The 22830-nt window shown below is 41.9% G+C and overlaps 1 protein-coding gene across 5 annotated transcripts in view; it reads right to left on the reverse strand.

Annotated features, from left to right (window-relative positions):
- The window catches only part of GPR19 (G protein-coupled receptor 19), a 35941-nt gene that overhangs the window by 3341 nt on the left and 9770 nt on the right, over nucleotides 1-22830 (reverse strand). For all 5 annotated transcript variants that reach the window (XM_044227966.1, XM_044227967.1, XM_044227964.1 and 2 more), the window contains one exon: nucleotides 19165-19321. The gene's annotated coding sequence lies outside the window, so the exon portion shown is untranslated. The remainder of the gene's footprint in view (nucleotides 1-19164; nucleotides 19322-22830) is intronic.

Raw genomic sequence — 22830 nt, forward strand, 5'->3', positions numbered from 1 at the left:
TTGTACTTATAAAATTGAAGTAATCTCTTCACCTTCATTTGTGTAAAGCCTACAAAATGCCCCCCAATTTTTTTTAAAGATTTAAAATTTAGGGGTACATGGCTGGCTCAATGCAACCTGATCTCAGGGTGATGAGTTCAAGCCCCACATTGGGTGTAGAGATTACTTACAAATTAAATCTTAAAATAAAATAAAGATTTAAAGTTTAAAGGAGACAAACAAGTCTCCCAGGCAAAAAGGGCTGTTCTAAGTATTTTTGATATCTGTGGCCTAAATAAAACAGGAGTTGGTGCCACAGGCACTATTCTGTATTCAATACCCATTATTTTGAAACCTGTGAACTGACTTGTTTCTCTCTTCCTCTCATAGCAAAACCTTGAAGATGAAACTCAAGTTTACCACCACAACTTGGGCACCATGAGGCCTCCCATCTGCCATCACTTCCTCCAGCTGCATGTCACCAGTGAGTGTGTCTGCCCACTCTTCTAGCCCCACCACTGGGAGCAGAGGGACCCGCTCCTCAGAAACTGGACAAGGGAGCCTTGAGGAGCTCCTGAGTCCACATCTCCCCCTGATGATGGCACAGCTGTTCTGACTCTATGCAAAATCACTGCAGCTCTGTTTATTCATTCCAGAAATCAAGACACTATGCTAGGTACTAGGGAAAAAAAGGTAAGTAAGGCCAAGAAGAAGGCAAATGTATACACAAGCTGTTTGATCATATTATAACTAAATCCTAAAATAATTAAAACTGACACAACAAGACAAGGAGCTAAGTGGCAGAGGAAAACAAGGACCTGATTTTGCACGGGATAGGAGAAGGAAAGATTTCACAAAGGAGGTGAGGTCTGAGTTGGGGACAAGGAGACCAGGACTTCTTCAGGAAGACAAGGGAATGAAAAAACATTCCAAGGGAGAGAGAAAAAACATGGAATGATTTGGGTGTTGGAGGGGGTCATCTTTCTGGGTTGATCTTTTTTGGGCCCTTTTCCCTTTAGAGACCTCATTTTCTGCCAATCATACCTTCCAGAGTTTATCGTTTTTAAATGCCTGATAATCAGACTGGCCTAACTTTCCCCCAAGGTTACAATGAGAGGTTCTATTTTCTGTATTCATGGGCTGTGATGTGATCAGACAGTGGATGAGAATATTAACATATCCAGAATGGTTGTGGTATCCCTGTTCACACAGCACTTCAGTATTTTCCAAGTGTGTTTTGCTTTACAGCAATGGTTCTCTAGCTCAGCAATGCAGTTGACCCTTTATCTTTTTTTTTTTTAAGATTTTATTTATTTATTTGACAGAGATCACAAGTAGGCAGAGAGGCAGGCAGAGAGAGAGAGAGAGGGAAGCAGGCTCCCTGCTGAGCAGAGAGTCCGATGTGGGGCTCGATCCCAGGACCCTGGGATCATGACCTGAGCTGAATGAAGACAGAGGCTTAACCCACTGAGCCACCCCAGATGCCCCGAGAGAGCTTTAAAAAAATACTCCTGCTCTAGTCCAACCCCCAGAGAGTGAACTGAACTGGTCCAGAGAGCAGCCTGGGCAGCAGGAAATTTCAGGGTTCCCCAGGTGACCCTCACGTGCAGCCAAGATAAGGAATTCCTGCTTTAGAACCATTCCCATGTTTCTGTCATTCCCCCACCATGCTGGGGGCTCCCAGAGGAAGAATGTTATTCTTTTTCTTTACATTAATAATTTTGTATTAAGTATTTACTGAAAAAAATCCATGACAGAGAACTGAAATGTGTGACTCCTGCTCTAGGGGGCTCTGCTAGGAGAATTAAACCAGAGATAGAGCGACTGTGTCTTCTCTGGAGCTGAAACACTGATGACCATGGAGACAGGGAAAACGAATCCTGAGCAGAGCAGGGCAGGTGAAACTGAAGTCCCCTTGGACAACTGTTACCTGCAGAAGAACTCCCACTGAAGGAGAGTGAAGGTAGCTGAGGGGGTCCTCAGACAGGTTTCTGCAATCCCCACTCCAGAAAAAAATAGTATGCCGTATTATAAGTAAGTTCTAGGGTCCCAAAGTAAAATTTCAGAAAGGTTTCCCTGCTTCATTGATTTGGAAATAAATCCCTCTTCAGAGGAGTGTTTCTGAAATACAAGGACTGCGTAACTGATTTTTATGTCTGGGTGGTCCCTATGCAGGAATTTTAACAGCAACAGGAAAGATCTGTTTCCTGCTCAACCTATGTTTTCCTATCCAGTTCTGTGACTGCCCCAGGACACACCCCACTGACTGAAGGCCCTTATTAAAATATATCTCTATACAGGGGCACCTGGGTGGCTCAATTGGTTAAGTGTCCAACTCTCGGTTTTGGCTCAGGTCGTGATCTCAGTATCATGAGACTGAACCCCACAGCAGGCTCTGCACAGGCGTGAAACCTGCCCAAGATTCTCTCTCTCCCTTCCCCCAACCTCTTCCCAACTTTTTCTCTTTCAAAAAAATTTTTTTAAAGTATCTAATACTTGAAAATAAGGCAAAGAGAGTATAGCAGATCTTCCTAATGTCATGCTAAGACATTGTTAAATTGGCTTCCCCCAAGAATTATTTAATTCTCTGGGAGAAAGCATCCATGCTTGACTTTGCTATTTACTATATGAAGAGAGCCCAGACATGTGAAGGTACGTGTTAATGTGCAGATTTCTGTCCTGCAGAAAAAATAACCCCCAAATTTATGAACTTATTGCTCTGTAGGACATTAGCTGGTTTTGTGTCTACCTAACAATCTTATGTCCACCTTCTTTAATAAAAAAAAAAAAGACAATAACAAAACCCTATAAATACCTATTTATTTGAATGCTCTCGGAACCAGCCAATTGATGTCACCGATTCCTTCAGGAGTAAGTTGACAAATCTCTGGCATGCATTCATCCTCTATTTGTGTAAGACCCATTATTTTATTATTCATTCATTCATTTATACATTCATTCACTCATTCCCTTATGGGGGGACAGAAGGAGAGAGAGTGAATCTTAAGCAGACTCCATGCCCAGTGCAGAGTTGACTCTATGACCCTGAAATTGTGAACGGAGCTGAAATCAAGAATCAGTTGCTTAATCAGCTCAGCCATGCAAGCACCCCAGCAGTATGACCCTAGCTTTCTGAAAATCACCTTGAGAGGTGGATGAATGTATGAATGATGAGACGCACATGAAAGGACCACAAGGAGGTACAGAGGGGCTCGGCTGACAGACTCCGTGTACATCACAGTTCTGCCTGAGGTGATTCTTGGCCAAGCATATCAACTGGTGCTTAGGCTTATTCTTTTTTTTTTTTTAAATTTTATTTATTTATTTGTCAGAGAGAGAGAGAGTGAGTGTGAGCACAGGCAGGCAGAGTGATAGAGAAGCAGGCTCCCTGCAGAGCAAGGAGCCCAATGCGGGACTCGATCCCAGGACGCTGGGATCATGACCTGAGCCGAAGGCAGCTGCTTAACTAACTGAGCCACCCAGGAGTCCCTAGGCTTGTTCTTAAGTCCAAGAATCCTAACAACAAATGTGTTTTCCCTCATGAAATTATAAAGATTCACAGACATTCTCACAACATAGGAAGACCATTTTTATTTCTGACATTTGTTCAAAAATTTAATGTCAAACTAGAATTTTTATAATGTTGAATTTTTATATGATTTGGTTGGAAAAAAGAAAACCTGCAGCATTTTCTGTAGAATAGTAAGCATCTGCTGGACCGAAGCCAACACATACTATAAGGCTGTTTACTAATGACCAATAAGATTAATTACAAGGACAGAAGTTTAACATTAATACTATGGAGAGTTGATAGATATTTTGTGCTTATCTTATGTCAGGTATCTTTAAAGTAGGTAATATTATTAGCTCTGTTTCAAAGATGGAATAAACTAAGTTCCTCCCCAAGATCATGCAGTTATAAAGGAGTCACCCCAGACTGCCTCACTCCAAAATCCATGCACTTAACCACCCCTGGGGCTTCATGCGTGAGGAGGCCACAAAAGGCAGGATCTGAATTCAGAGGGTCAGTTGTATGGGGATAGTCTTTCTTGACTCCTCAATCAAACAGAGGAATGTAAAATTATTCTGCCACAGCCTTTTGCCTACCCACAGATACATCTGTTCAATATGCTAGCTCAGAAATATGTGACATAGTGAACATTTGGGGAAAAAAATCACTCCCACCACATACTGCACAGAGGCTTGGCATCAAAAGTGCAGTAGACATGTTGGTCTGGAAATACAGCCTTTCTTCAGAATAGCCCCTGAGACTACAGGAAATTCATTATGACAGATGAACTCTTATAGCCTTTAAACACAGGATGAAAGCCGAACTCTAAACCATTGTGAACTGGAGGGAGGAGAAGTTTGATCAGTGGTACTAGCCCAGGTAAGAAACTGCCTCCTTTAAATTTTAATTGTTATAACTTAGAAAATCTCTACCACGGTGGTAGAGATTTTCTCTTAAACATTTCATGATGATGGAGGCTCTGCGTATATGTGAAAAGAAGAAATGCCCAGAACAGGGTGGGTGACTGGCTTGCCTGAGCTCCCCAGAACCAGCTGTGTGCATTTCTTCCCAACTCCAATGACATCATGTTGGCATAAATCAGCCACGGTTGGAACAGTCACACCATGGAAATGGACAAATACCACAAATGAGGTTTTCTGCCCCCTGTGCACCCAGCTATCCCACATTTACCAGCCTACCACTTCCAGTAGGATACGATTTACAGGGTGACATCTCCCAGAGCCCTGAATTTACAAACATCAAAGGAGGCCACAGAAGGCATCAGAAGCTTCCCGAGTGGCTCTCTTGCTCTCTGGCCCTGAGCTGCGGCTCTAGGGTGCACATTGAGCCAAGTGCTTCATGACTTTGGTGGGGGCACAGGAAAACCAGGGAGGATAAGACACATTCTCACAATGGGCCGCCCAGGTACAGCTGCCAGATGAAATACAGGATGCTCGGTTCAAGGCAAATTCCAGATCAATGACATTTTCTAAGCATAGATATGGACCACACAATATTCAACTGGTGTCTTCTATTTTTATTAGCTAAATCTAGCAAACTTATACCCAGAACGTAATCCTGTGCTAAAAAAGCATCTATTCTTCATCTTACAACACAGGGATATTGTGAAGTGGATATGTACACAGGCTTTGAAGTCAGACAGCTGAAGTGTGACATACTAGGGTCACACACTAACTATTTGTGTCACCCAGGACACATTTTCTAACCCTCTTGAGCTACAGTTTTCTTATCTGTCAAACGAGGATGATTAGTCCCTATCTCACTTGATTATTGTGAAGTTTACATGAGATAATACATGCACAGGAGTTAAATGAGTTAACACAAGTCTGTCTGGTACGAGGAAATACTCAATAAGTGTTATCCCTGTACAGTTCTATAAATTACCTAACACAGTGTTAGATAAATTATAGATAATTATATCCCTGTATAGGGATAACACTTATTGTGTTAGATAACACAGTGTTAGATAATTTATAAGCACATAGCACGTGCTTAAACAATTAGCACTCTTGGGGCACCTGGGTGGCTTAGTTAGACAAGTCTGACTTTTGTTCAGGTCATGATCTTAGGGTCCTGGGAACCAGTCCCACATAGGTGTCCCTGCTCAGCAAGGAGTCTGCTTCTCCCTCTCCTCCCACCCCTGGCCCCGCTCGTGCTCGCGCATGCATGCACACACTCTCTAGCTTGCAAAATCTTTTTTAAAAAAAATTAGCACTTTTATGGAGGGTCCTCAGAAAGTTAAAAATAGAACTACCTTATGATCCAGCAATTGCACTTCTAGGTATTTACCCGAAGAATAAAAAAATATTGATTCAAGGGGAAACATGCATCCCAATATTTACAGCAGCATTATCAACAATGGCCAAATTATGGAAACAGCCCAAGTCGATCGACTGATGAATGGATAAAAAAGATGGGTGTGTGTGTGTGCATGTGTGTGTAATGGAACAGCAGCCATAAAAAAGAAGGGAATTTTGCCATTTACAATGACATGGACGGAGCTAGAGAGTGTTATGTTAAGCAAAATAAGTCAGTCAGAGAAAGACAAATACCGTATGATTTTACATGTATGTAAAATTTAAGAAACATATAAACACTGGCAAAAAAGAGAGAGACAAACCAAGAAAGAGACCCTTAACTATAGAGAACAAACTAATGGCTACCACAGGGGAGGGGAGTAGGGGATGGGTGAAATGTGTGGTGGGGATTAGGGCATGCACTTGTGAGGAGCACGGGGTGATGTATGGAAGTGCTGAATCACTGTACTGTACCCCTGAAACTAACATTATACTCTATGTTAACTAACTGGAATTTAAATTAAAACTTATTAAAAATTTTTTAAACTTAGCCCTCTTACTATTGTTAGCCCATAAAAGTCTTAAAAGCCCTATAACAAGCAAATTTTGTAACCACATCACACATCATGTACTATAGTGATAATACTAACACGAGTCACATAATTTAACTATATTAAGAGCCAGTGGCTTTGGGGGAGGAGCCTAGTACCTAATCATCATTCACATTGTTGGTTTTAAGGGGAAAATCACTAAGGTCCAAATAAATCAACACAACCTTTCCCCAAGTTGGGCATGATTTCTTTTAGTGACATATTAGCCCATAAAACTTTTTTCTATACCCTAAACCAAAACATGTAATACAATGAGTTGAATATTTCTCAAAAGCATCTAAAATCTACTCTGCTAAATTACTTCCATTAGGTAATTTTGAATACTTGCCAAAAACCTCATATTTCCAATGAAAAGAACTTCCCCTCCACCACTTGAGACTCTGAGTATCACAGGCTAATAAGCCTAGAATTTTCTTGAATGCCCTTTTCCCCTTTCCTATTATAGATTATGAAATATATACAAATATTCCTCCATAGTATTTCCAGCTCTGTGCCTTTCAATCTGTTTCCCAACTGGGATTAAGCTCAGTTTCCTGAGATCAGACTGGGTACACCATCTTTGTGTTTGGAGACTGGTTGTCTAAGGAACTACATTTACTCTTCTACCACATTGACCTTTCTTTGTCCTTCACGTGAATTTTAAAGTATCAGAAATAAAAAGTCAGCATCATAGGAGTGATTTCTGTAAACAAGGAAGGCTTCTATCCCAACTCCTCTTACCACTAGAATATCACTCTTTTAAGGTCAAGGTCCCAATTAAAATGTAATATGTACGTAATTCCTATGTAAAATGTAATGCTTGGGAGTCCAAGCTTTACTCCACAAGGTTTCTGCTGGCTGCAAGCTGCAGGCCTCTCCAAATTCTTTACAAACAGTGTTGCAGGAGAAAATGTTAGGTCATACTGGCACCCCAACATGGGTATGTATAAAGGACACTGGCCAGTATTTCTTACCCTATTGCCACTTAGTAGAGTCGTGCATAGGAGGGATGCAGCTCCAGACCTAAAAATACTAAACTTGTCCCTCTCTCTACTGTTCCCACAAAATCTGTAAAGTCAAATAAGGTGGGGAAAAAAGAGAAATAAACATTAAGAAACTTCACCCTAAGAAATGACTATGTTGTTACGATGGTATATGTAAAATCATCTTCTATTTCACATTTACCCAATATTCTTTTTTTTTTTTTAAAGATTTAATTTGTTTATTTCACAGACAGAGATCACAAGTAGGCAGAGAGGCAGGCAGAGAGAAAGGGGGGAAAGCAGGCTCCCCGCTGAGCAGAGAGCCCGCTGTGGGGCTCGATCCCAGGACCCTGAGATCATGACCTGAGCTGAAGGCAGAGGCTTTAACCGACTGAGCCACCCAGGTGCCCCCCAATATTCTTTTCATACATAGTATGAACAGGATTGTGCTAACTACTGGAAGTACAGAAGTTAACGAGATAGACAAGGTTCCTGCTTTTATGGAGCTTATCTCTGGGGAAGTGGGGGGAGAGAAATAATAGCAAAACAAACAAATAAGTGCATAGTAAAGAAATGGTTGGTGCTATGGAGGAAAATAGAGCAGGATGAGGTACAAGGGGTCCATGGGAAATGGAATGATAGGTGACTGGTTGGTCACCTAATGGCCATTCCCAACTTCTCCCTTACCTTCCTCTGTCAAGTGGCTGAAAAGGCAACATAACCACTTTCCACCATCCCTTGCAGCTTAGGAATGGTCACATCAATATCCTCTGCTTCTGGCAAGACAAGAGGAAATCTCTATGAGGGTGTTGGGAAACTCTTGGAAAAATGTCTCTTTCTTGGTAAGAGCAAAGAGGCATGCAGAGTGTTCTCTCTTGTGGGCCTGGCTGTCCCTTGCTTCTCACCTTTGTAAACTTGTCATGTGATGATGTCAGGGCACTGGGTGGTATCTTAGAAGGTCAAGGAAGTCCTGGGACTCACAAAGATACTACCCAGTGTCTTGACACTGTGGTGCATCCATCACTAGACTCATTAAATAAGCAATATGTTATGGTTTTAAGCCCCTCTGAGTTTTCTGTTATTTGCCTCTAAAATCATCCAGACTGATGCAGGGTCTTATTTCAGATGGAGTGTCCAGAGAAAGGTTCTCTGAAGAAGTGATACTAGAGCTGAAACCCCAGTGATGAGAAGTCAGCCATGTGAAAATTGGAAGAGCATTCTGTGCAGAGCAATGTGTGCAAAGACCCTGGGGCAGGAATAAGCTATAAGCTGGAGCAGATGAATATGGAAGGAAATGGTTCCTGATAATCATCGGAAAGGTGGGAAGAGAATCAGATCACACAGCATTGTCGGGCACAGGTATTCCTACTGCAGTGAAATCCATTGCAGGTTTTATGCAAAGGCGTGATAGGAGTATGACCTGATTTATGTTTTAAAAATACAACTTTAATTGCTGTGTAGGTGGCTAAGAGAAGTGGGGGGCATCAGTTAAGAGGCTATTACAATAACCTAAGTAAGTGATAATGATGACTTAGACCTAGTAGTGATGTAGGTGGAGAAAAGTAGATCAATACTGAAAATATTTTGGGGACAGCCAACAAGATTTGCTGATGTGTGACAGGGTTTGGGGGCAGGGATGACTCCCTGGGCTTGAGGTTCTGAGATGGGGGGAAAGTTTGGGGAGCTGGAAATCAATAATTCTATTTTGGGTGAGTTGCATTCTTATTAGATACCCAAGTAGAGCTATCCAGTTGGCAGATGAATATCAAAGTTTGGAAAAATGTCTATTCAGATTATTTGCTCATTTTCATTAATTCATTCATCATTCCATAAATACATTTTAAGATCCTACCCTGTGCCAGAATGTACTGTGCTAAGAACCATGTATACAAAGACCAATAAAACTGTGCCCCTCCCTTCATGAAGATCACAGTCTAATTACTACTATTGTGGAGGGATGTGGAGAAGAGTAATAAATAAGTATAAATAAAGACAGTAAGTTGTAATGAGCAGAAAAGAGCTAAAGAGCAGAGTATGGCAGGAGGGCCTGCTTTGGGGCTGGATGGTCAAGGAAGCAATGGAAGCAGTAGGAGCCAAAACAGAGAAGAACAGGGCCATCTACGGTAGACTCTCTAAGACTCCTCCTGCAGACAGATGACAGGACAAGGAAACCAAGTCACCAAGCTGCCCTGGATCCCCAGCCAGTTTTCAGATCCTGAGCAAAGTTTCAGACTCCTTGAGGCCTGGCCTTAGGGCTTGTTATAGGCTGCTTCCCTTGAGGCAACTCAGACTTCTCTGCAGTCCAAAGAACCTATCACATGGTGGGGGATGGGGCGGGGAAGAGAAAAAAAGGGGTAAGTGGGCCCTGGAGGGACAAAGCGCCTCTGGAAACTTCCTTGCACTCTTGTACAAGATGTGTTCCTCTATTCTCCCATCCCACTCCACACTGCATCATCATTGGGTCATTGAAGCAGGAAGCAAAGAATGCCTTCGTTTCTGCTTAGAGGAGGAAGGAAGTGGGGGGGGGGGGAGGTCTGACTCACTCCCCTGCAGGTCACTGCTCCATGGAGTCAGGGCTGTCCAATAATAACTGCAACTGATGACTCCCGCACATCGTACAGAGGCAAGATAAGTCACTGGGGGTATTGATCTGTGCTGTGCTTCTAGTTGAGATTCTTTCCTATTCCCTTCTGAGAATGAACCCAGACCCTAAATGCTGCCTTGTCTTGGAGGACAGTTGTATCACTGGGCCCAAGACAACCGTGTCCTTGGCTTTCATTTTCTGGAGGCTGAGTTCTCTGAGGGGGATTTCTACAGAGTGTAGGAGGAAGAAACAAGGAAGTCGGAACCAGGATGTGGCTGTGGCCCCTGGAATCATGCAAAAGGCAGGCCTGGGTGGTCACAAGAGATCTTTTTGGGGATGACGAAAAGGTTCTGAAATTCAATTATGGTTGTGCAACTCTGTAAATATAACAAAAATCACTGCCTTGTACACTATTATGAGTGGGTATCATGCTATACAAATAGAGTTGTTAAAAAAAAAAGAAGAAAAAGGTAGGCCTGGGACCCTTGCCTCACTTCCCCACTGCACTCCAGGTAAGTGACAAGTGGTAATGGAGGAGTGCAGCAGAGGGGCTGGATCCAAAGACTTCCTGGCAGAAAGTAGAGTCCACTGCCCCAAGGTGGGTACCAAAGCTGCGATCTCCCAGCCTTCAAGCATACACGCCACCTCGGACCATAATTATACCTCTGCCATGATCAGAGGGGATCCAAGGTTAGAGGGACCACCCATATATTTTGCTGGGTTCGCAAGCCCCAGGACCTAGGAAGAGGAAGAGAATCCCAGAAATGCTTGTCACTGACTTTCCCATTAGCCTGAAAGGATGGAACCCTGCTGTTATTTAAAGGAAGTAATGTATGTAGTAGGCAGACTGGCCTCCTAAAGATGTCCATGCCACACAGCAAAAGGGACTCTGCATATATAATTAAGGTTATGAAACTTAAAATGGGAAGATTGTCCTGGACTATCCAGTGGCCACAAACTAACGAGCCCTTAAAAAAGAGGATCCTCTCTGGTTAGAAGCAGAGAGATGAGGCAAAAGAAGTCAGAGAATGATTTCAAGCATGAGAAGGAGCAGACATGCTGGCTCTGAGATCCAGGAGCTCCAATGCGATAACCAGGGAGAGGCCACTAGTTGTTACAGATGGCCTCAACTAACAGCCATCCAGAAAATGCGACCTTAGTCCTACAACCACAAGGCACTGGATTTTGCCAACCACTGCAAAGAGCCTACAAGAGGAGTCATCCTCTAAGAAGGAACACAGTCCTGCCAACACCTTGATTTCAGCCTATGAGACTCAAAGCAGAGAAACCAGCCAGCCCGCCCAGACTTCTGACCTGCACAACTGCAATATAAGAAATAACTGTTCTTTTAAGACATTAAAATTGTGCTACTTTGTTCTGCAGTAATAAAAACTAATTCAATATAGCCATTTCTTTGATAATTCAGTGTGAACATTAAAATTCATACCAGCCATCCTACCACTACCTTCCACTACCCCCCAGCATCTAGAACACCAGAAACCTGGAGAAGCTCGAACAGTATAGCGCTTTCTGGTTTACCTTAAACATGGGACTGGGGGCTAAGAAACCTGGGCTCTAATTCTGAATATAAGTACTGAACAGCAAGACAAGAAACACAGGTCTTACTTCTACATCACGGTAAGGACCTTAAGTAAATCAACCTCTCAGAATCTCCATTTCCATGGCTATAACATATGTGAGTTGGTCGAGATGATTTCTGAAGTCCTTTTAGCGTTATGAACTAAAACTGATAGGTAGACATTGTGATGCGCAACACACATTTGTTTAATTTATAACTCACTACTTTCACCTGGCAGAGAGCTCACCCCAAGAGTGCATTTCGGTGGGAGGAGAGGGAAGCTAGTTAGGGCTGCTGGGGCTTCTGTGAGCTTCTGATATCCAAGATCTGATATCCTTTGGGTCTCCAAAGGAGGGATGAATTTTCCCTAGAGGCCAGCTAAGCAGCCCTCCCCCAACAACTCCGGTAATTATTCTGGAAGTGCCAACAATCTCTGACTGAAGATTCCCTGCAAGAAGTGGTCTGGTCAAAGAGGACTTGCCAGCTGTGTCTGTCTGCCTTTCTATCTACTACCAAGCTTCTCAGAGGGGAGAGACACTTACTAGAACCCCTAGCTATCCTCTACCAATTACCCACACCTCTCTTTCCAGTATGGAGTCTTTCGAATTCAGAAGTAGACAGTTTGGCCAAGGCATATGCACCTCCCCAAATTCAATTTAATTCATTACCACAGACATTTTTTTTTTTAATAGTAGCTGTGTGCTCGCTGAGTCTAAAGTAGAGGGAAACAGCTGTTTTGGAGGTAAGCATTTAGTTTCATTTTTCAAGCTCGGATTTCAGTATCAACATCTCTAGTTGCGCAACCTAAATAAGAAAGAAGCAAGGAGGCAAAGACCAGACACATCACACTCAAAGCAAAGAACTACAGAGATGCAATTTACAGGAATTTGAAAAGAAGGTGAAGTTGCTGTTAAGCACAGAGTACAAACTCTACACAGAGAGTTACTAAGCACTCTGATTTTCAGAAGTATGTTCTGTGTCACAGCAAATTCACAGCAACACACAGGGTAAATTTTGATCCTCACCACTATCGTCAGTCAGGGTGTCCTGAGAAAGCAAACCTTTTAAGTTCATAGAGCAGAAGTTAGATTTGAATTGGCTTTCATGTGCATTTTTCATGGACAAATTATGCAACTGTATATAGTCAGTTGTCATTGAAAATATGTTGAATGTGAGGTGCCTGGGTGGCTCAGTTAGTTAAGCCATTGCCTTAGGCTCAAGGTCATGATTCCGGGGTTCCGGGATCAAGTCCCGCATCAGGCTCTCTGCTCTGCAGCAAGTCTGCTTCTCCCTCTGAACTTCTCCCTTCTCATGCTCTCTCTCACTCTTTTACTCTCTCTCAAATAAATAAGAATCTTTAAAAAAAAATGTTGAATGTGTATTTGCATGTTTCACATGGTTAATATATATTTTAGTACTGTATATTTTTAGACATCTGTTCAGTTAAAATGATATTGCTCTCTTCTCTCAGTGCTTCTTACTTTAATCCCCTCTGCGCATCAGTCATGGTTGACCCAAATCATCAACACCAGGCATTTTTAGCCTTTCTTCCTCAGAGACAGATGTGACAAATGTGTTCATACATGCAACACACTCCTACAGAAATAACCAGAATTATGTGCAACTCTAGGAGCTTGACCTGTACCTCTAACACCAGGTCCTCAACCTAAGAAAGCATGTGGAAAAGAACATTATTATGTAAATATCCTTAACTTTGTCCTAATTAATTAAAAAAAAATCACCAGCAAGTCTTGGCATTTGATTTATTAGCAAGCAATTATTTGCAACAGACATCCTTTGTTTGGGACATATTTTGACACCATGGTTGATAAGCACAGTCCACTATACCGTAAGTGTACAGTGTATACCTGAAGTCTGAATTCTTTTTTTTTAAAGATTTATTTATCTGAGAGAAAGAACTTGAGAAAGAGCACAAGCTAGGGGAAGGGCAGCAGGAGAGGGATAATTTTTTTTTTTTTTTAAAGATTTTATTTATTTATTTGAGAGAGAGACAGTGAGAGAGCATGAGAGGCAAGAAGGTCAGAGGGAGAAGCAGACTCCCCATGGAGCTGGGAGTCCCATGCGGGACTCGATCCCGGGACTCCGGGACTGTGACCTGAGCCGAAGGCAGTTGCTCAACCAACTGAGCCACCCAGGTGCCCCGGAGAGGGAGAATCTTAAGCAGATTCCCCACTGTGTATGGAGGCTGAAGCAGGGCTCAATCTCAGAACCCTGAAATCATGACTTGAGCCGAAATCAAGAGTCAGACACTTACCTGACTGAACCACCCTAGTGTCCCTGAAATCTGAATTCTTGAAGGCTAAGGGTGCCTATCACAGAGAATGGAGGAAAAACACTGTAAGAGACAAATATGGTTATTTTTCAAACTGGGGAATGATGGGATACTATGAACCTATTATAAAAGTCTATTAAGGAGCATTTTTCTGGAAGTAACTAATCTCCTACCTATGATCTATAAAGCCACTGATATTCCAGAAGGTTTCATAGGCTGCACCCAAACTTGAAGGCATGCTTCCTTCTTTAGATGTGGAGGAAAATAACTTTTTGCAGATTTTTTTTTAAAGATTTTATTTATTTGACAGAGAGAGATCACAAGTAGGCAGAGAGGCAAGCAGAAGGAGAGAGAGAGAGAGAGAGGGAGGAGGAAGCAGGCTCCCCGCCTAGCAGAGCCCGATGTAGGACTCGATTCCAGGACCCTGAGATCACGACCTGAGCTGAAGACAGAGGTTTAACCCACGGAGCCACCCAGGCAGCCCAATTTTTGCAGATCTTAAATATGAAGAGGTTATATAATGCAGTGATTAGGAGTATGGGCTCTTAGAGCTGTGATTCACAGGTCGTTCTGCCTCCCAGGGGACATCTGGCAATGTCTGAAGACATTCTTGATGTCACACCTGGGGAAGGAGGGTGTTACTGACATCCAGTAGGTAGAGGCCAGGGACGCTGCTAACCATTCTAGAGTGCAGTGGGATAGCCTCCTGCAACACAGATGTAAGCTGGCCCCAATACTAACAGTGCTGAGGTTGAGAAACCCTCCTGTAAAGCAGCCTGCCTGGGTTTTAGGTCACTTAATACTTTGTAACCTCTACCAAGTTACTTAACATCTTTGTCCTTATTGTCTTTACCAATGAAATTAGGATAATAATGGTACCCACCTCATTGATTTGTTGTGAGAATAAAATAAATGATGCAAGAAAGAAGCTAAGAACAATGTCTGAAATAAAAGGAGTGCTCAACAAATGTTTACTTTCCTTATCACTGAATGCACTGAGAAAGACTGAGAAAGAAATATACAAAAATTTTAACAGTGGTGGTTTCTAGGTGGCAAGATCATGACTGATTTTTATTTCACTTCTTGGTTTTGTTTTTGTTTTTTTTTAATATTTTATTTGTTTGTTTGACACAAAGAGAGAGAGAGGGAGAGACTGAGCACAAGCAAGGGGAGCAGCAGGCAGGGGAGAAGCAAACTCCCCACTGAGTAAGGAGCCTAACGTGGAGCTCGATCCCAGGACCCTGGGATCATGACCTGAGCCGAAGCAGTCGCACAACCGACTGGGTCCGTGTGTGTGTGTGTATGTGTGTGTGTTTAGGATTTTCATTTATTTGAGAGCGAGACAGAACTCGAATGGGGAAGGGCAGAAGAGGAAGGAAGAAAGAATCTGAAACAGATTCCACACTGAGCACAGAACCCGTGCAGCTCAATCCCACAACCATGAGATCATGACCTGAGCTGAAAGCAGGAGCCTGACACTTAACTGACTGAGCCATCCACGTGCCCCTATTTTCATTACACCTCTCCATTTCTCTTCATTTCCCAAATTTTCTACAACTCTGTTTATATTAACCTAATATCCAAAAACGTATATATTTTTAAAGAATGCAGAGGAAAGAACTTTACTTGTCACAGAGCGGAAAGAGCACAGAATTCAGATCCTGGCTCTATGTTGTGTGGGACTTCAGGCAGGTTGGTTAAATGTCTCTGAGCTTCAGTTTTCCGATCAGAAATTGGGGCTAATAACCTATATCGCAGAATCTCTACCAGGATTTCACACGCAGACATCCAGTGCCTAGGAAAGTATGCCAAATGAGAGGCTTCATGAGATGATGGCTTCAAAAGTTTAGCTGAGGGAATATGCCCCCATAAACAGGAAAATATATTTATCATGGTACCCCTATTTTACTTTTGAAACTGTCCTCTTGGAGAGATCACCTCTCAGCTCGTGCCATTTTTTTGCCTTGGTTCATAAAGGAGAAGTTGTATCCATACTCTGGTTCTTCTGTCTATCCCCTCCTCCTTCCCTGTGTACACATATGCTAGGAAATGATCCAGTCAGTGGGCTGGCAAGGCCTGACTCGGGTGGCAGGGTTTACTGGCAGTGGGCAAGTGACTGTGCCTGGAAGGCAGGACCCAGGCCTCACTTTCTCATATCTACTCCCCATGCTCACTGCCCGCTTTCTGTCTCGTCTTTCATTCCAAGTCTCCAAGTGGAAAGCACACTTGGCAAGGCCTCTCCATAAAGGGACACCTCTCTACTTTCTCTCTCTGTTGGATCTTCTCCTGTTTGGCTGGTTGAGCAGAGCTGGGAGATTTGAGAGAAAAGAGTAGGAAGCCCAGCAAGGCTTCCAGACCTCAGCCTATAGAGGACACCAGGCCGACTTCTTTGGGCAGCCCTGCAGGAGCGTGGTGGGCATGCAGCTTGTGCTCCTACTGGGTTGCCTGCAGAGCTGTTTCTTCTGCACAACTCACTCAGCAGGTAACACTGGAGGTAAGGAAGATGAGTGGATAGAATTTAAGGACCCATACCTTATCTACAAACCCTATTCTTCCTCTCCTTAGTGACTTAATTAGACAGGAATAATATAACAGGAATATTTGTGATTATCAAGAGAAGTGACTTTTTTTTTTTTTTTCAAATATTTTTTAACCTAATCTCTACACCCAGTATGGGGCTCAGATTCATGAGCCCAAGATCAAGAGTTACACAGGAGCTCCAAGAGAGAGGACTATTCTAACCCCAGTTAGCCTGCTAACTTGAATTCAAATCCTAAGCAACATTTCCAGATACCTTGAGACAATCTTTAACACCCAAGTCCTAGCTGCCATGGTTTGGGAAAGGCAGCCTGGCTCCAACCTACTCTAATAGTAAGGATCCCAGGGTTCTCTGGGGAGGAGTCTACAGTCCTGTGAGCTCTTGGTTCAGCATTCTGAGGACTGGGAGCCACAGCTGATTAGGAGAGGCCTGCCTGGGGCAAGAACTGACTTCAACATGTTCAATCTCAACCCAAGGTGAACTATTTCAAGTGTTGGGAGATGGTGCCAGGCAAACGCCACAAGAAAATGAGATTGTTAGGGTGCCTCTATATCCAGATATAAATACAAATACCAGGAGAACTTCATTCTAAAGATAAATAAAATGTCAGGGGGATTCATAATCCTCAGGAAAGAATTTATGGATACTTCTTGAACTCTAGTGTGCTACTGCTTCAGAGTCAGTCAGACTAGCATATATAAATTTCAGACATAATTCTGGTTGTTGCCCCGGTCTCTCCTACTCCACTGTCCTCCCTATGAGCACAAGCAGAACAAAACAGGCATGGGCCCCTATACAGGCCCCGGCCGAATGCTTTACAGAACTTCCACAAATGGGTATTGAGAGCTTACCATAAACCAGGCCTAGTGCTAAGTGCTAGAAACCTGATGATAGACGCTATGGTCCCTTTGCTCAAGAAGCTCACTTCAGGAGACTATAATAGTGTAAATGTGGTACTTGTCCCAGGGAAACAGATTTCAGCAGGGTTTAATATAAAGGACCAAAGTTCAGTATTGTAGGGGACCTAACCACTCTTCAAAGTATTCTTCAATGAAACCCTGAAGGGAAATACCTCATTTAGTAAAGAATTTCACAAATTTTATATTTCTATCCCTTTTTTTTTTCTCCTTATACCTTTAACCTAGTAACTTCCCTTAGTTTTCCTATAGCATATAAGAATGAGATCAGTAATCATTTATTGTCAAGAAGGGAAACTATACAGACCATGGAAGAAATATCTATATTTCAGAAATTTCTAGAAGTTAAGAAAAAAAACTTCCTTTTTCCCTTAAAACCTAAAATAATTTGCAAAGAGAGTAAATCTATTCCCTTGAAATATGGTAATATTATTTTAAAGCAACAAATCCAGTCCATTCAATACCCCAGTTTATCTTCATAATTTTTAGAAGTTGTTAATCTATTTTACTGTGAAAACCAAGTAAGTGCTTTTTAAAGATAGTATGCTTAGGCTGGTATTGTTACTAGGTTCAGCGGATAAAAGAATGTTAAGTTCAATTAAAAAAAAAATCAACCATGATGTAATTCTAGATTTCTTTTTTGCCTTTGGACATCATCTGGTCACCATAGTAACAGAGTATTTTACTACCAGATATCTATACAGCTCAAAGGGAAGAGAAGAACAGGCAATCACTTATTGGGGTATTTGGGGGTACAGAAGATGACTATTGGGATAATTTAATATATAAATATAGATTCCACTGGAGATCTGTTTCAGCCAGGCAAGCTGATTTGATCTTCTAGTAGCGCCAGCTGAACAAAATTTGTAGCCAAATCAACTGTTGACATCATTTGAAATAACACAAACAGGGAAGAAGCATAGGTTAGGTTAGGAGTTAAACTCATGAACTCTGAGGTCAAGTTTCTTGGGTCCAAATACTGTTTCTAGTATTTGCTAGCTGTGTGATCTTGGGAATATTCCCTAACTTCTCTGTGCCTTAGTTTTTTCATTACCAAAATGTGAGTACTAATACCTCCCCCAGAGGGTTACTATAAGGATTAAATGACAGATTATTTGTGCTTATAATGACATCTCACACACAGCAAGAACTTTAAGTATTTGTCAAAGATGAAATAAAATTTAAATTTGCTAGCTTCCCTCATTGTGCTGGGTAGAAATGGTCAAAGATACCAAGATTTGAGTACATGACAGATTATTTTAGCCTGTAACTTTGGAAGATTCCTTTGAGAACTTCCTGGGAGCCTTCTTGAGAGCTACTCTGTAAGATTTGGAAGTCAGTGGCACTCTACTATCCCAAACCAGAGACGGAAAAAATCATAAGCTCTTCTGGTATCAGGAACATCAGAAGGCAGACAATTGCACAGCACAAAGAAACAGCATGCCTGCCCACTCAGGCTCCCTAAGCCACTGCCAATCACCTCTGGGAACACGGGCACAGAATAAGCAACTAAAAATGGAGAAAACAAGATTTTATGGCAGGGACAAAGAAATTTAGTTGATTTCAGTAATATTATTTGTTTCCTCTTTCCAGGACTCAAAGAAAAAAATCATTTTCATCAATTAGTGCTTTGTTTTATTAATTATCACTATACATAATTTCCATCAATTTTTCTTCAGGGGCACTTACTCTGGTGAATCAATTCATTTTACAGAACTACCTAAGCATCTTTTCTAGACCTGTAACAAATCTAAAGCCCCCTAACCAAATCTAAGCCAGGAAAAAAATCTCCGAATTGCCTGGAAAAAAGAAGGTATCATGTCCTGTAAGCCAAATTTCAGCCGCGATACCACGGGATCCCAGGCACATACCTTCATCTGGACTTGATTTCAGAGACGGTCTCCTTGGGTCTTCTCGGTCAGGAACAGCCCTCGCATAGGAGTTTGGAGAATGCCATACACCACCGGGAAAGCTTGGGAGCACATTCATTTTTGTCCTCTGCCTTCCCCTTGGCTCATAGCCTGCTTCCTGGTAGGAAGACAAGATGACGCTGTGCTGGGTTGACTGTTAAACCATCTTCCCGCCCCCAGCCCCACTCTCTTGGTGCCCCTCCCTTCTCCTTTCCAAGGCTCTGGAATGTGTCACATGGGAAATGGATCATGTGGCTCAAGGGGAGAATGTGGCCATCTTCTATCTCCCTTCCCCCACTTTTCCTTTCAGGAGCAAAAGCAGCAGAAATCTCTGACCTGATTGGCTCTGACCAAAAATCTCCATATGAAAAGGAGAAAATTCAACCAAACCTCAAGGCTTCTCCACTTTCTTTTTTGTTTTATTTTTCATCTGAACATTTTATTCTGAACATTCAGGGATGCTTGGTAGGGAGTGAAATGTTACTTTCCTCCCAGCCTCTTTCTTTCTTTCTTATCATCAACACCCTAACACGACAAGGTGTTCCCTCACTCCCCTCTGGAGCCCCCTTAGCACGTCTGAGACAACTGAGTGTTCAGCACCAAGGACAGCATTACACCCCTTTCAGCATTCATTGAAACCATTTGTCTATTTCATCCTCAGGTAAATAAAGATATTTTTAAAATATTTCTCTGAGGTCGTGTGTCCAACTATAAATTAGGCTGTATAATTAGGGCTCTGACTGTCCCTACTATCAACTTATTGCTACCTTATAAATACAATTTTTATATATCATTAAACCCCAAATCCCATGCCTATCTACCTCCCAGTCCCCATTCTACCACCCATCCCCACCCCTTAGATACACTCCATGTTTTGGGGGAAGGGGAAATTCTCATAAAACAGTTTACTATATGCCCATATATCTATGCTTATGTACAAAACAAAACACAGAAACACATAGCTTTTTTTTTTTTTTTTTAGTATATATGTCAAGACGTCCTTAGCCCCATTCCTAGGCCTCAGGCAGAGCTGAATTAGAGAGGCTGGGAGGGAGTCTGGTGGAAACTGTTTTGTGCAGGGTCTATCCTGCTTTGCTGACGTCCCTGTTGCCATGGTGCTAGGTAACTGCTGAAGGGGATGATTTCTTTCAGAACCGGTCACCATGGGACCCTGCTGACTAAAGAAAGGGAGAGGGAAAAAGACTGAATTGCTGAGGAGGGCTTTCAATTAGCATTTTCAGAGCCAAATTTACCTAAAATTCAGTAAGCCCTTTCCTTACTGAATTGCTGCTGACCCTAAATCTCAAAAGCATTCTGGAAATTAGTATGGACACTGTGATGGTCACTCCCCCATATTCCACTGCTTCTTTCCCCTAAAGGTCTATTTAGGTGCAACTGAATGAAAATGCCAGCTTCACAGAACGACTGTGGAGTGCCATCCCAGAGTAAGAGGAAAGGACATAGGAACCAATTTCCCCTCACGCTGGGGCTTCTGACTTTTATGACACCATTTACCAGAGTCCCAACAGCCTTAATTGGGAGATGCTTTAGAACCACACCTGACTGCTAACACAAGGAACAATTTGCGAATGCTTTACAATGTTATGGGAGAAATGACAAATATTTTTTAATGTGAGCTGCTGAATTATTTTGAATAAAAATAAACTTGATTACTTTAAGGTCAATCCTTTGGATAGATTTTGGACTACCCCAAATCAGGAATTTAAGCTAGCTTTACGTTTGTCTCATTAGGCTGGCATAAAACCGACTGTTTCTAACTCAGAGTGCTTACCATGGCAATTCTAAATATTATTTTTGGCGGGCAAAAATACTTTCAATATGCAGGAATGAAAATTCTGTTAAAAAAAAAAGAGAGAAAGAGAGAGATTTCACAGGGAGCTGGAGTGTAATTTCAAGAAATCAAAGTTCCTTCCTTGCTCAACATTCACATCTTAAGACATATTTACTTCTTTTATTTTAGAAGAAAAGTCAGGTTAATTCCAGTTTTTCTATATAAGACTCATAGAAGATTTCAACTCTGCTAATTCTGATGCTTGGTGCTTTCAGAAAATTCATTTATCAGGAAAGATGGAGAGGTGTCTGAAGAAATTCCTAGAGAGCCAGCAGGATGGTGACTTCAATATCATCTCCCTTTTCTTTGCCAGTAGTAATGACAAGAATAACACAAACAGCTAATATGTAACATGTCCCAGGTGTTTAGCACATGTCAGTCAGTCCTCCTACCAAACTGTGAGACAGATACTATAAGGAGCTCTCCTGTTTTATAAATGAGACTGAAGCTTCCAGAGGATAAGGAATATACTCTGAACTGCACAGCTAGTTAGTGTGGAACAAGACTTTGGAACTATTTAACCTGACTGCAAAGCAGGAACACTATACAACACTATTCTGCATCGTTAATAATGGACTAGACTAATAATGGACTAGACTAGACTAAATGGACTAGACTAAAATAACTTGTCAGTGTAATGTGATGTGGTTCACTACTAAGGGCTTCTGACAGGAGAAATCAAAAAGATTGTTTCAAATTACTTGAGACAAAAAAAAAAAAAAAGACCGAATTATTCATTCCTTTTAGGATGATTGAATGTGTACATCACAGCTTAATGATAAATAATAATAATTTTTCAAAGAATCATAATCTAGAATATTATTAAGGATTTTTATAAAACATGTGGTATAATATACTAACTCTGCTTTTAAAAAAATCTTAAATTTGTAATCACCAATCTTATTCCTGGCCATTTGGAAGAAAATAAAAAGACAGTGTCCTCCATCCAAACTCCTAAAACTCCACAATACCTGTAATTGGGGTAATATTTTGAAAATGATTTATGTGATTTTTTTTTTTTTCTCCTTTGCCTGGGAATCAATTTGCCTTGGAAATAGGGAGTGTGGCACTATTTCAAGTTGCAAAAAGAATGGAAAGAAAGAAGGAATTAATATATTCAGCTTCTGAAATTCAAAACAGGAGTGTGCAGAAAAACAAAAGCCTTGAAATCCAGGCCGTTCTTTTGAAAGTCATTCTTGAAATTCCTGTATTTATGCCTTTACTTGTCATCAACCAAACATGAGAGAATTTGCTTAGAGTGTTCGGCACTCTAGAGAGTCTTCAGACTGGGGCAGACAAAAACTTTCCAAGAGGTCCCAAAGCACACAGTTTAATGGGAACTAATTTCTAGATCCTCAACTTCCACAAGTATTATTTTTTTTTAAGATCATTTTAAATTTAATTTGACAGAGAGAGAGAGAGAGATCACAAGTAGGGAGAGAGACAGGCAGAGAGTGAGGGGGAAGCAGGCTCCCTGCTGAGCAGAGACTGATTGTGGGCTCAATCCCAGGACCTGAGACCATGATCTGAGCCGAAGGCAGAGGCTTAATGCACCGAACCACCCAGGCACCCCACAAGTACGTTTTCTAAAGCTGATTTTCCTGAAAACCTGTGCAGTCAGGATGCCATACTGATTCTTGGTTCCCACCTAATAGTTTTCCTTCTGTTCTACCATAGAAGGTGAACTCTCACTCACCCTTATCCTACAGTGGTACACAGCCTGAATTTTAAAAGCTCCTGGGAATCAAAGGAACACCTGGAAATACTGGGGATGC

This window comes from Neovison vison, chromosome 12 (assembly GCF_020171115.1).
Source record: "Neovison vison isolate M4711 chromosome 12, ASM_NN_V1, whole genome shotgun sequence".
NCBI classification, from domain to species: Eukaryota; Metazoa; Chordata; class Mammalia; order Carnivora; family Mustelidae; genus Neogale; species Neogale vison.